The sequence below is a fragment of the Mastomys coucha genome, unplaced genomic scaffold, assembly GCF_008632895.1.
Source record: "Mastomys coucha isolate ucsf_1 unplaced genomic scaffold, UCSF_Mcou_1 pScaffold6, whole genome shotgun sequence".
In the NCBI taxonomy this organism is placed as follows: domain Eukaryota; kingdom Metazoa; phylum Chordata; class Mammalia; order Rodentia; family Muridae; genus Mastomys; species Mastomys coucha.
In genome coordinates, this window is record NW_022196912.1 from 18,048,713 (window position 1) to 18,062,402 (window position 13,690).

General features: G+C 37.4%; 1 long non-coding RNA gene across 1 annotated transcript in view; it reads right to left on the reverse strand.

Moving 5' to 3' along the window:
- Positions 1 to 3,559: 3,559 nt before the first annotated feature.
- Positions 3,560 to 13,690, reverse strand: part of LOC116080501 — a 40,099-nt gene continuing 29,968 nt past the window's right edge. The window contains exons 3-4 of the long non-coding RNA XR_004114460.1: positions 7,396 to 7,504; positions 3,560 to 4,436 (exon numbers count right to left, since the gene is read on the reverse strand). This is a non-coding gene — a long non-coding RNA (uncharacterized LOC116080501). The remainder of the gene's footprint in view (positions 4,437 to 7,395; positions 7,505 to 13,690) is intronic.

The window sequence follows — 13,690 nt, forward strand, 5'->3', positions numbered from 1 at the left end:
AAAAAAAAAAAAAAAGAAAGGAAGGTAGAGGATCAGAGCTGAGAAAGAAAACAAACAACAAAAAAAGGTTACAGAAAAATCACTTGCTAAAACCAGTAACATTTATTAATATTAATACTTCTCTTTCAAACACTATAGAGAAGTAAACTTGTCCCTATAGAAAAGAATAATTAAGGAACTTTCGACATTTTAAGTACTTTCAAGTAATTTAAAGAGACTTAGAAATGTATGGGAGGCTGTACTTAAAAATGGGGGATAGAATTTAATTTTGAAGTCAAAATTTCACAGTACAGTCCTATAATGACATTAACTGTACTTATGACTAATTTTGGTCATGTGGTTAATATCCTAAGTAGTGCAAAAATGTTTAAGCTGCATTTTCTTCCTACAGAAACTTACCAACTTCAGTGTAATTTCAATGACATCAAGCATATAAGTAAAATCCAATAACACATTAGGCAATTCTAAGTAATAAGGCACCACATCAAATCAGGAAATCAAGAGGCTTTTCCCAGAGTATATCGTGATGGCAATCAACTTAGTAAATGAATATAGTTTTTATAAGCTTAAGAGAATGATTAGAACATTGTTCCTGGACGAATGACTATAATAAAATATATACTTTAGAGTGTAACTGGATGCAAAGGAATGCGGTAGGAGATGCTTTTAATGACAAGAACAGGAATATGATACTCAAATAATCATTAGAAAAACATGCTAAAATAAATCTGAGTCTCTGGCAAGATTAATATTATTGATAATTCTATCTTAAGAGATAAATGTGGGGAGCAAACAGAGAAAAGAGGAAGAAAGAAAAAGAACATGACCACTACTGGGAATAAAAGAAATGATATCACTACAAATTCTATTAAAATAAAAATGTTGAAATAATAAAAAGCATCATAAAAACAAATCACCAAATAAAATTGAATATATTCTTTTAAAAATTGCAAATGCAGTCATTTTGAAAGACATATCATAAAATAGTCATACAACACTAGAGGAAACATCAAAATAGTGATTAAAAGCCTTCCCCCCTGAATTTTTTGACAAAAATTCAGTCTCAAGAAGGTTCAGTATTGAATTCTGTTCAGAATGAGGGGATGAAGCAAGATAGGTAACTATATGAACTCTGCATAGTTTAGGAATATGTGGGGAATTAGAATGTAGAGTTCATGAGGAAGGTGAAAACCGGCTGAAATCCCATTGGTCAGAAATAATAATTTAAAATTTTAAGGTCTAGCACAAATATGAAGTCCAAGTTCTGTTAGCTAATATAATATATACAGAAGTCAGGGTAAGCTGTAAGTTATTGAAAATCATGGTACAACAGTAAGACAAAGAAAATTAAAAGGATCATACTAAAGGTTTTATGAAATATAGGACGGCATCCTTGTGGTTGCCCAAAGTCAAACAAAAAGATAGGTAGAACACAGCATTAGCAGGCAAAGTCTCGTCCGCAAGTCACCACTGTGGACCCATCCATGATAAAGTTATACAGCTATGTGTTCTGTCTCCATGCTGAGACTAAGTTCTTACTTATAACTTCAGTGTGTCCTTGTTCAGACTGAGTCTCCAATATTAACTAATAGTCCAAATTCAGTTTTCTGTAAAGTGGTAGGGATAGTATATGAATTGTAAACTTATATCCGCTACAGCTCCATTGTTCTACTAAATCACCATTCTCACCTCGTAAGAGAAATAGGAACACACGTTTGGATGACTAGAAAAATGTAGTTTAATTTACTAGTTCTGTTTGTCATAGGCAATTATAATTATTTCATTTCTAACATTTTATCTAACACTCACACACTCACACACTCACACACGCACACAAGCTTGCATAACATATTTCTACTTTACAGAAGAAATGAATTTGTTCTTTACACCTTCAGTGTCACAAATTTAGGGAGTTTGAATTCATAAGGTCAGTCTGATTCCACAAGGCAGTTTGATAGATTCTTTAATCATCACAGTGTGATTGTGCCAATACAATAACCTAATCTTCTGAAACTAGTTGCATAAATTAGGAACACTAGCACATTTATTTATTGGCTTTCCAACTAAATAAAAAGCAATTATCATCAAAGATAAAGCAAGAAGATAGAGAACAAAGAAGCTGGTGAGAAAAATGTGTGACAACTTGAATATGAGGTTCTTTCATGATTGTGGACTACAAGAAAGTGACAAGCATTTCACGGGAAGTATCATCAGGGAATCACATTCTTATTGAGTATGGAAACATTCCTAAAGCTCTGATAGACACTCTGAAGGGAAGACTACTGTCATACACGGTTGCCAAGAACACTGAATACATGATGTCTTGTGAAGATGTCACTGGGGGACCCACCCAAGTGGCACTGGCTAGTTTCTGTCCATCACAGGCAGTAAAGTGCATATTCATGGCATCTGGAATAAGATAATAACAAATAATTTATACATTGACTAGAGTGATATGATAAAGAATAGAAAAAAAAATCCTAACACAGGAGAAAGGTTTGAAGTAAGAATGAAGGGAAACTCAGTGACAGACTTATATTTCCCAAGCAGTCTTGGGAGGTGTTTACATACACATCTGTTTGTTTCCATTTGGGTAGAAGTCGTACAGCAACCCATTATGACTGAACTCTAAATATCTGGCACTGAGCATTTATTTGATATTTCTTTCTGTTTTACTGCTTTGGGTCAACAGTGATTATTTATATATCAACTCATAAACTCAGTATTTATAGCTCCTTAGTTAATTTAATTTCAATTTTACTTTATAGTTATAGAATAGTAAACATTTAAAGGCATTGTACAAATCATTTCAATTAAGTAGTCACACTAAACTGAAAGTGTTCTTGACCACAAAAATTATATTCCCTAATTTATTCAGAAATGTTGTTATAATATATGTGTGCAAGAATATGCTCCTGCAATAACTATCATTAAAGATGTAATGATGAATATATAGATTATTATATTATATTATGTAAAAATTGTATTAGAAACATGAACCTTTAAATTTCCCCAATGATTTATTACCTATCCACCAGGTTGTCTTATTTCTAGAATTGTAGCTTGAAGAAAGAAAACATAACCCAAACAGTATGAACTAAAATTTTTAATAATTTCATTAAAACATTATACAAGTGAAAAAATTTATTGAATAAACCAACCGCACTTCCTTCAAGATTTTTCAACTACCACACAGTAGGCAATCCTCCAGTTGACACATTGTCATACAAAGAATTAACAGAAATTGGAAGACATTTCCCAGGCTTATGAGTTCCAGGCAAATGTGTCAGACTCTGCATTACAAGCCTCATGTAGAATTCTCAGGCATGGAGAGAAGGGGAATTGAACTATCCACCTTGTAGGCATCCTTGAAAAATACTTGCCCCAGCCAGGGTACATCATGGACCCTGTTTGCAACTTTGCATTTTTATAGGAAGATGGTATGAATAGGGTTTTAGATGAACAATAAGTAATCTCTGCTCCCATTCTATCTGGCTCTTCCCATTCAGGAAAATGCTAGAAAGACTAACTGCCCAAAGGCAGCACGAACAAAACAAAGCACCAACAATAATCAAACCATCACCTGAAGCCCTCTGCACACGTCAGCTTGTTTTTTTCTCATCTCTTTAGACAAGCTACTACAGTTCTGCGGGCATCTCCTTGCTTGCTGCTCCTCACAATCTTCACAGTTTTTGCAATCCCTCCTCACCCTCCTGACAGTGTCTGTGACTCCTCTTTCAAGCCATGATCCTGCATCTCCTTAAAGACTTTCCGTAAAACCTCAGATCAAACTTTCCACTGCTCTTCAGACTTGTGCAGTACAGTCTCTGAAAGGCTTTTAAAATATAAATGTCAGCTAGTTAGTTTTTGCCCTTAAGCAATCATTCCTGTGGTGCTCTGGGAAAAGCAGGGAAGCAAGCCGAAGACTGAACTTGAAAGAGGTCTTGAGCAGATGCACCGACAGCTAAGGTACATTTCCATCCCATGGTTATGCGCCATAAAGTCTGTAGAAATTTGACTGTATAGTTATTAATACAGCAAAACAGGCAAATTCCAGTTGTTTAATTTTCTCAGCATTACATCTGTCTGTGAAAATGTGTGAGGAATGCTGTCAGCAATACCACACTGTCAGTTGCGGAACAGCTCAGGAACTCGGTCTCATCTGGTGGGTTAATTTGTTCCAGTGGTGTTTGTATTTATTCTGCTGTCAGGATGGTAGAATCACAGGGTGTGAGAGCTGAAAGGGAAGGCGGGGACCATCTCACATTCCCTGCCTCTATTATTTTTCTGTAAAAATCACTGTGGGGGTTTGACAAGTAAAGTCTTGTGTGGTTTCTCATTTACTGCCATGTAATAGGTGACAAAAACACACATGCTCATACTTATTCTTGGGCCTACACCAGAGTCCAGAGGCATTTTGAAGGGACAGGGTATACCTGGAGATTTAAAAGAAAAAAAAGATAATAAAATACATCAAACATTTGTCTTTTTAAGATATGCCACCCTCACCTCGGGAAAAGCAACATGGGTAGAGGTCAGGAATGCCTGACCATATTTGCTATATACATCGCAGTGTATGGAAATCTTTTATCTCATCCTCAAGTATCTGTCTGAGTCTTAGTTTTCTCACTTGTACAATTAAGATGACCATAATTGCCCCCATAGTTAGGAGACCACACGCTTCTCCTTGAGCAAATCACATTGTGCTTTAGGAATATAACACAAGTAGTCTGAAGTAGGGCCAGAATAACTAAGCTTAATACTCAGATGAGTTGGACCTGGTTCAACTCCATGAGAACACAATTCCACATCAGTGAAGATGAAGGTACTCTTTTCTGCGAAGCTTGCATTAGGTAATTTTTACTGGAACTCTTCTTCACGATACTAAAATATCATTTTGCTAACTCAAAGCAATGCTGTGACACAAGAAAGCAAAGTCTTTTGACAGAAAAATAATTATGAGTTTTGTAAGTATTTATTGTGAATACTGTATTAGTTATCTTGCCTTTAAATTAAGACATTCTAAATTTTTAAAAACCGTTTTCCTATTGGAAAAACTCTGCAGTAAGATTTTTTAAGGTAATTATCGTGGCCAAGAATTTCTAAGCTCTAACAGTACTGAGTGTATATTATTATCATTTAGTGGTTACTTAAATCTCTCAATAACTATTACTTGTACTAAATTTTTTTTAACTCTGACATTTGCACAGAAACTGATAGACTTTTAAGGCATAAAAACATAAATCAAGCATAAATCAAACTTGAAACATTAATCAAAACACACATTGTTTATTAAAAAATCTATAAAAAGAGGCAAAGTAGTGGGTATTTTCTTCTTTAGCCATCTGTATCTTGTTTGAAAATTTATTCATTTCTAGATGAATACATATATCTGAAGCTACTTCCATTCTCTTTACTAAACTGAAATATCTTTTATCTTAATTCTATTTAGAAATAATCATGATTTTACTTATAGCAATAAATTTTACCTTCTTGTATTAAAGTCCAAGTAAATATACTAAGAAATTTGGACTATATTTTATCCCTTTGACATTTAAAACAATTACTATAATTAAACTAATACAATTATTAATAAAGAACTACTAGCAACCAATGACTCCTGGGAAGATTATTAGCCTTTCCCGGGAATGAGCTCCCTTATTGGTTGAGTGATCCAGAGAGGTCAGGCACAAACAATACACACACACATACACACACACACACACACACACCGATTCAACAGGTCTTATTTATATGTTTTTGAATATACACATACACACACACATGTATGCATGTGTGTAACAATAATTTTTCAAAGAAAAAGAGGCTTTAGAGTCAAGGGGACAGTGTTACTAGAACAAGTTAAAGGGACAGTCCCTTAAAAATATAATTGAAAGCAAAGGAAAGAAGGGAGGGAGTGAAGGAGGAAGGGCAGAGAGAGCAAATGAGAGATAATTGCTCATATAAGGAATTAAAAAAACAGATCTGTAGAGAAATTTCTCAGTAGTTATTGGGTATATTATTGTTTCCCTAAAACTATTCCTACATTCAGAATTATACACTATGTATTTTTTAAAGGTTTACTTATTTTATTTTATGTGTTTGTGTGTTTTGCTTGCCTGTATGTTTGTGTACTGTGTGTGACTGGTATTCTTGGAGGTCACAAAAGGGTGTCAGATGCCCTGGAAGAGGAGTTACAGGCAGTTGTAAGCTGCCATGTGGGTGCTGTGGACATGACATTGATTCTCGAAAACATCATTAAACACTCTTAATTGCTGAGCCATTCTCTATGCCTCATATTTAATTACATAGGCATATACAGTAATAACATTGAGTTTCTTGGTGTGCCTAAATATGTTTTGTGAAATGAACAGAATCTTGAAAAGTGATAATCTTCTATTCAAATATATTTAGTTCATCAATAAAAAATATTTGTAAGTTATTATATTTGTACAATTTTTTTGTAACTGTTCATTTCCTGAAGAGAAAAAAAAATTGTATAATTAGGTTATATACTGTAGCTTTCTCATCAGAAAAATAACAGAGCTCTCTTGTTTTCTTATGTTTTCCACCTAGTCAGTGGTCACTATTCCTCTATAGTCACTAAGTTATGCTCTGACTTACAATACCAGGGGCAAATCAGTGGCTGTTAATGAATAATGCCATTCCTCACTCTTCTGTCTTGCATACTAATGGTGACACGTTTTACTAGGGAACATAGTTATGTCACCACAAAGCCTTCTAGCCATAATGATGTTCACTTAGGGGAGATGAATGAGAAGACTAAATGCAGTGCCTCACTCAGCGAAAGCTTGAGCATATTATTCTGAATGCAAAGTGAAGTAAGATATCAAGAATGTAGTGCATTCATGCTTATGATTCAATAAATGACAGAAATGAAGGTTTGTTCACAGACTATAGTCAGTGTCAACATAGAGTTCTGTGAGAGTTGTTGAAATAGTAAACACATAAAGAAAATGTTATATTTATCTAGGAAGAAAAAGGTATGTGTCAGGAATTAGAAAATATTAGTTTTTCATGAAGTCCATGTATGACATTTGAAGGGCAACTCAAACTGATTCATATTTGGAGATAGTGCCTGGAAAGATAGGTAAGCTGTCACACTGCCTTCAGTTTTCAAGGACACAAACCAAAAACAAGTGAAAATTCATTGCTGGGGAGAGAAAAAAATAGGAATCTGACTTAGTTTAGAAAGCAAATAGAGTAAGTCTGTGTAAAAAGACATGCATGTGTTAAAGGAGTGTAGAGAACTTTCAATTTGACTTGTGTTTATAAATGTGGCCGTTTTCCATAATACCTTATCTACTTTCTATTCTACTTGCCACATGCTTCCTTTTGGCTGAAAAGAATGTGTCCTTTACTTTTCTTCCTTACCTTCAACGGTATGCAGAAAGCTCAAGGCTGTACCTGGTGGATCCCCTGAGGCTGGGAATGTAGTCAGTTGTGATTTACCTGACCTGGCTGTTGTGTCATCTTCTGAGCCCTAGGGTCAAGAGTGTTTCTTTAGGTCTTAAATGCATGAGAAATCTCTTATTTAAAGTTTATTGGTGTAGAGTCAACTCTCCAGGCACTAGCTCAGCCATCATTGCCTAAATACTGTTCCGGAATCGTCATATGATAACCACACATTTGCAGTTCTCATGATTGTACTTGGTGTACTTCGACATGAATGAAATATCACTACCCTCCTAAGTGAATTATTAAATATAGTCCATTTCAACTTTATAGCCGCTTATAAGCTTGTTTTCTGTTTCTCATTCCACCAAACTTCCTTTTCTTCCTATTTCTTATAACTCCGTGTTGTGAACAAATAGTATAGGTCACCTTTTACAAGACAATAATTATTTAGGTTTTTTTCTCTATTAATCAAGTTTATATATTCTTAACAGAAATTTTGATTAACAGAATTATTATGTCTGGTTACAGTGGCTATGAGGCCAGCCTTGCTTTTAATACATTGAATTTTGACATCATATGTTACTATTCTGTGATGGAAAAGAAAATAAAGTTAATAAATTTCATTGAACCTGTGTGTAGAGACATTGTGCTGCAAGAGTCAAATACAAGCCTCCTGGGAAGGGGAATATGTCTAATTCTTTGACACACATGTACCCTTTGGAGAAGACAGTGTTTTGGAGAACACATTTTCCTTTGTAGCTTCCAAAGCTAAAAATTTTTATTTGTGTGTTAGTTGCTTTGTGTACTCACTTTACATCTCAATATCATTCACTTCTCTCTCTCAGTACCATCTCATGCAGATTCTTCCTCCACTCCTCCTCCCCTTCTCCTCTGAGAACTGGAAGCTACCCCAATATCACCACCTCACATACCCCTACACATCCTCCCCTGGCACATCAAGTCACTGCAGGACTGAGCAGGTGCATCCTCACATCCTCTACCACTGAGTCCAGGCAAGGTATTCCAGTTAGGGGGATAAGATCCACAGGCAGACAAGAGAGTCAGGGACAGCCCCTGCTCCAGTTGTTGGGGGATCTGCATGAAAACCAAGCTACACATCTGCTAAATATGTGGAGTTGGGACTAGGTCTAACCTGTCATCATTCTTTGATTGGTGGTTCAGTCTCTGGGAGCCCAAAGGGTACAAGTCAGTTGAATCTGTTGTTCTTCCTGTGGAGTTCCTCTTCTCTTTGGGTCCCTCAATCCTTCCTCCAGCTCTTCCATAAGACTTCTTTGCTCCACCTAGTACTTTTCTGTGATATTCTTCATCTCTTTCTCAAGAAGGTATTATTTGTCTGGGGCTACTAGAGGTCAGTTAGAAAGAGTGTTCAATAACCCAAAGTTGAAGGAACTCTATTAATATCCATATGCATGGAGGTAGTAGCTCCTTGTACATCTGAGACATATATCAAGTCTCAGAATAAGTGCTGACATCTTGTTTATGGTTAGGGATTCATTGAGGACTGAGCTAAACAATATAATCGCTTTCTAGTTCACAGTAGATGCCATACAAGGACTGTGAATCATTTGTGCAGCTAAATTTGTGGTAGCATTGTTACACAGAAATACATATTCAACAGAACTCAAGTGGAAGAGGAGGAAAGGTCAGAGGGTAGAGGAAGGAATGGCACAGCTGCAGCTGGTAATTGAGAATCAGGAACAAGGAAAGGTATTCCTGGAGGTTGTCATCTTTGGCAGTTGGCAGTAGAAATGGAGATAAGATTCTAGAAAGTTTATTAGGAAGTACCCTTGTGATTGACACCTCTGGGAAGTATGTGGAGAAATGGGTCAGGACTACATAGACAATGGAACTTTGATAGAGGGTCAACCAAGACCTAGGCTAACCTCATGCTAAAACATTCAAAATGTCATGATCAAAATGGATGAGACCTGGTCTTGCAATATTCAGTTGTCATGGAATATGTGCAGACTCAGAAAAGCCATGACCTTGAACAGGGTGGCACTAGCTGAAGGCTGTCTGCTGACAGTAATGGCTTGCCCTTTATCACTAAGTCCATTATGAATATGCACACAGATGGACTGATGACCCAGCCTGGGTTCAGTCAGATTGACTGACTGGACCTGGTCTTCAGAAGCTCTATCTAAATCTGACTCTGCTCTCTGTGAGTAGAAAGGTCTCAGTTTGAAAGATAATTTTCTGCCTTCACGTTGTAATGGAAATCCTCAAAAGTAAAGAAAAATAATTATTTTCAGTGCATTGGAGGCTGGTATCTAAGGTTTGAAACCAACTGCAGTAGCTGTTGCTATTATGCCTAGAGCACAATGGGTAACAGTACCAATTTTTGAAGGGAGAACTGAGACACATTTTACATCTGAGGAACTGCGGCCATTCTCAAGAGAAGAAGGTAAAGCAAATCTAATAAAGACAACATTGAAAGTAAGAAAGTAGAATGAAAGAAAAAAAAAGGGATTAGACTGCATATTGGCTAGATGAAACTACAAAAGAAATGATGGGGAAATCCATGGCCCCATGATTTATATTTTTTTTTTTAAAAAAAAGTCTAAGGACAGGCAGAGCTTTGACTTAAGAATCAAATTAGCATAGAATTAGAATGTTAGTTTTGAACACACACACAGTCTTATTTTTTCCTATTCAATTCTCTAGTCTTGTGTCGATACTTCCCATTGGTCAAGCCAAGGAAAAGCTACATAGATAGGATAAGTGATTGGTAAATTCCAAATTGGTTGGATTCCTAGTCAATCACTGGCATGGGGTGGGTATAGAGAGATAGACTAGATAATGTAAAATACTCAGAAGGAGTTGAAAAAAATGATTTTAAATGAGGAAACAGAAAGAATGAAAGACTAGAAACAGGAAGCCCAAGATATTTAAGCAATTATCACTAGACCTATTGATAAAGTTGAGTGTAACAGCCTGATACAGATGATTTCAAATAAAGGAGACTTTTTTTTAAATAAAAAGGAGAGGCAAAACAGTGCTGATCCAGAAACTCAGTCTGAAACCAGGGAATCCTAACACAGCAGGAGAAGGCTGATTTTACTGTACTCCCTTCTTCATATCCCCAAGCTGGTGATTTTTGATCATTATAAAGAATCACATTTCTGAGGAACTGCCAGACTGATTTCCAGAGTGGTTGTACCAGCTCGCAATTCCAGCAATGGAGGGGTGTTCCTCTTTCTCCATATCCTTGCCAACATCTGCTGTCACCTGAGTTTTGATCTTAGCCATGCTATGAAGTGGAATCTCAGGGATGTTTTGATATGCATTTCCCTGATGACTAAGGATTGAACATTTCTTTGGGAGCTTCTCAGCCATTCAAATTTCCTCAGTTGAGAATTCTTTGTATAGCTCTGTACCCCATTTTTAATAGAGATATTTGGTTCTCTGGAGTCTAACTTCTTGAGTTCTTTGTATATTGGGTATTAGCCCTTTATCAGATGTAGGACTGGTTATGATCTTTTCCCAATCTGTTGGTTGCCATTTTGTCCTATTGACACTGCCCTTTGCCTTACAGAAGCTTTTCAATTTTATGAGGTCCCATTTGTTGATTATTGATCTTACAGCTAAGCCACTGGTGTTCTGTTCAGGAAAATTTCCCTTGTGCCCGTGTGTTCAAGGCTCTTTCCCAGTTTCTCTTCTATTAGTTTTAGTGTATCTGGTGTTATGTGGAGGTTCCATTTCAACTTGAGCTTTGTACAAGAAGACAACAATGGTTTGATTTGCATTTTTCTACATGCTGACCACCATTTGAACCACCATTTATTGAAATGCTGGTTTTTTTTCCCCACTGGATGGTTTTAGCTACTTTGTCAAAGATCAAGTGAGCATAGGTGTGTGGGTGGGCATATACCCAAAGATGCTCCAACATATAACAAGGACACATGCTTCACTATGTTCATAGAAGCCTTATTTATAATAGCCAGAAGCTGGAAAGAACCTGGATGCCTTTCAACAGAGAAATGGATATAGAGAATATGGTGCATTTACATAATTGAATACTACTCAGCTATTAAAAACAATGAATTTATGAAATTCTTAGGCAAATGGATGGATGTAGAAAATATCATCCTGAGTGACATATGTTATACGCTCACTGATAGATGGATATTAGCCAAAAATTTGGGGTACCCAAGAAACAATTCACAAGCCACATGAAAGTTCAAGAAGGAAGACCAAAGTGTGGGGTCTTAGTAGAAGGGGAACAGCCTAAGAATCTTAAGAAACATCTTTTTTTCAAGACAGGGTTTCTCTGTATAGCCCTGGCTGTCCTGGAACTCACTATGTAGACCAGGCCAGTCTTGAACTCAGAAATCTGCCTGCCTCTGCCTCCCAAATGCTGGGATTAAAGGGGTGCGCCATCACTGCCCAGCTAAGAAGCATCTTATGGATGCTTCAGTCCTTAGTAGAAGGGGAACAAAATATGCACAGGAGGAAATACAAATTATGGAGCAGAAACTAAAGAAAAGGCTATCCAGAGACAGCCCCACTTGGGGATCTGTCCCATATACAGACACCAAACCTAGACCCTATTGCAAATGCCAAGAAGTGCTTGCTGACAGGAGCCTGATGTAGCTGTTTCCTGAGAGGCTCTGCCAGAGCCTGACCAACAGAGGCTGATGCTCACAGCAGGTCATTGGACTGAGCATGGGGTCCTCAGTGGAGGAGTTGGAGAAAGGACTGAAGGAGCTGAAGAAGTTTGCAACCCCTTAGGTGAACAACAATATCGAACAACCAGACTCCCCAGAGCTCCCAGGGACTAAACTACCAACCAAATAGTACACATGGAGCAACCCATGGCACCAGTTGCCTATGTAGCAGAGCAAAGCCTTGTTGGTCATCAATGGGAGGAAAAGCCCTTTGTCTTATGAAAGCTTGATGCCCCAGTATAGGGGAATGTTTGGGCAGGAGAGAGGAGTGGGTAGATAGGGAGAGGAGCACCCTCACAGAAGCAGGGGGAGAGGGGGTTTCCCGAGAGGAAACTGGGAAAGGAGAGGAAACATTTGAAGTATAAGTAAATAAAATATCCAATAAAAAAGAATCACATTGTAATCAGAAGTATAGATTTATTCCAGGCTTTCTCATTAAGTTCCCTGTAGTCAGCATTTGGTTCAGGACTGAACATCCCAGTAACCATCTTCATCTTTGACTGTGATTGCCAGAGCTTCCCTCATGGTGGACAGGCTGCATGGGTTGCTGTTGGATGGGGCATCACTAGCACATTCACATGCTTCTCTTTTGTGTGGTATGAAATTACACATGCTTCTGCTGCAGCTAATTAATTGGTTGACCACCAACCCCTCAAGTGGTTTCTCTAACATTATTGCTTTCCTGGCTTTTCACACCTACCCTGTCAACATATTTCTCCCGCCTGTCATTTTACCCTTTAACAGGCAATCTAACATTAATTGGATAACACATTTAAAAAACTGTTTCCTTACTTTCTTTTTTTTTGCTTTGCTTTCTTTGATATAATATCTCTCAGGCAAATTTCCTCAGAATTTTACTAGCATAGAGCTATGTTTTCTGAAAGTGTCTATTAACAAGTTACAAGTTAAATTTTAGAGTGACTGCATTTTTCTTTAATGATGAACTGATTTTATTTGTATTTTTTATTAGATATTTTCTTTATTTACATGTAAATTTCTCCATTCTCAGTTTCCCCACCAAAAAACAAAGAAACAAACAAAACCAACAAAAACAAACCCCTGTTGCTTCCCCCCTCCCCATACCTGCCACCCCACCCTCTCCCACTTATTGGCCCTGGCATTCCCCTACACTGGGGCACAGAACTTTCACAGTGCCGAGCTCCTCTCCTCCTATTGATGATCAAATTGCAATCCTCTACTATGCACATACTGCCAGAACAATCAGACACCTCTACGTGCGGTCCTTGCTTGGTGGTTGAGACCCTGGGATCTGAGGGTACTAGTTAGTTCATATTATTGTTCATCCTAAGGTGCTGCAAACCCCTCAGCTCCATTGGTCCTTTCTCTAACTCCTTCACTGGGGACCCTGTACTCAGTTCAATGGATGGCTGTGAGCCCCTACATCTGTATTAGTTAGGTACTGTCAGAGCCTCTCAGGAAATAGCTATATTTAGGCTGGCTTGCCCTTCCTTTGGTCTCTGCTCCATAGTTAACCTCTGCAACTCCTTCCTTGGGTATTTGGTTCCCCCTTTTAAGGAGGAATGCACTGTCCACCTTTTGGTCTTCCTTCTTCTTGAGTTCCT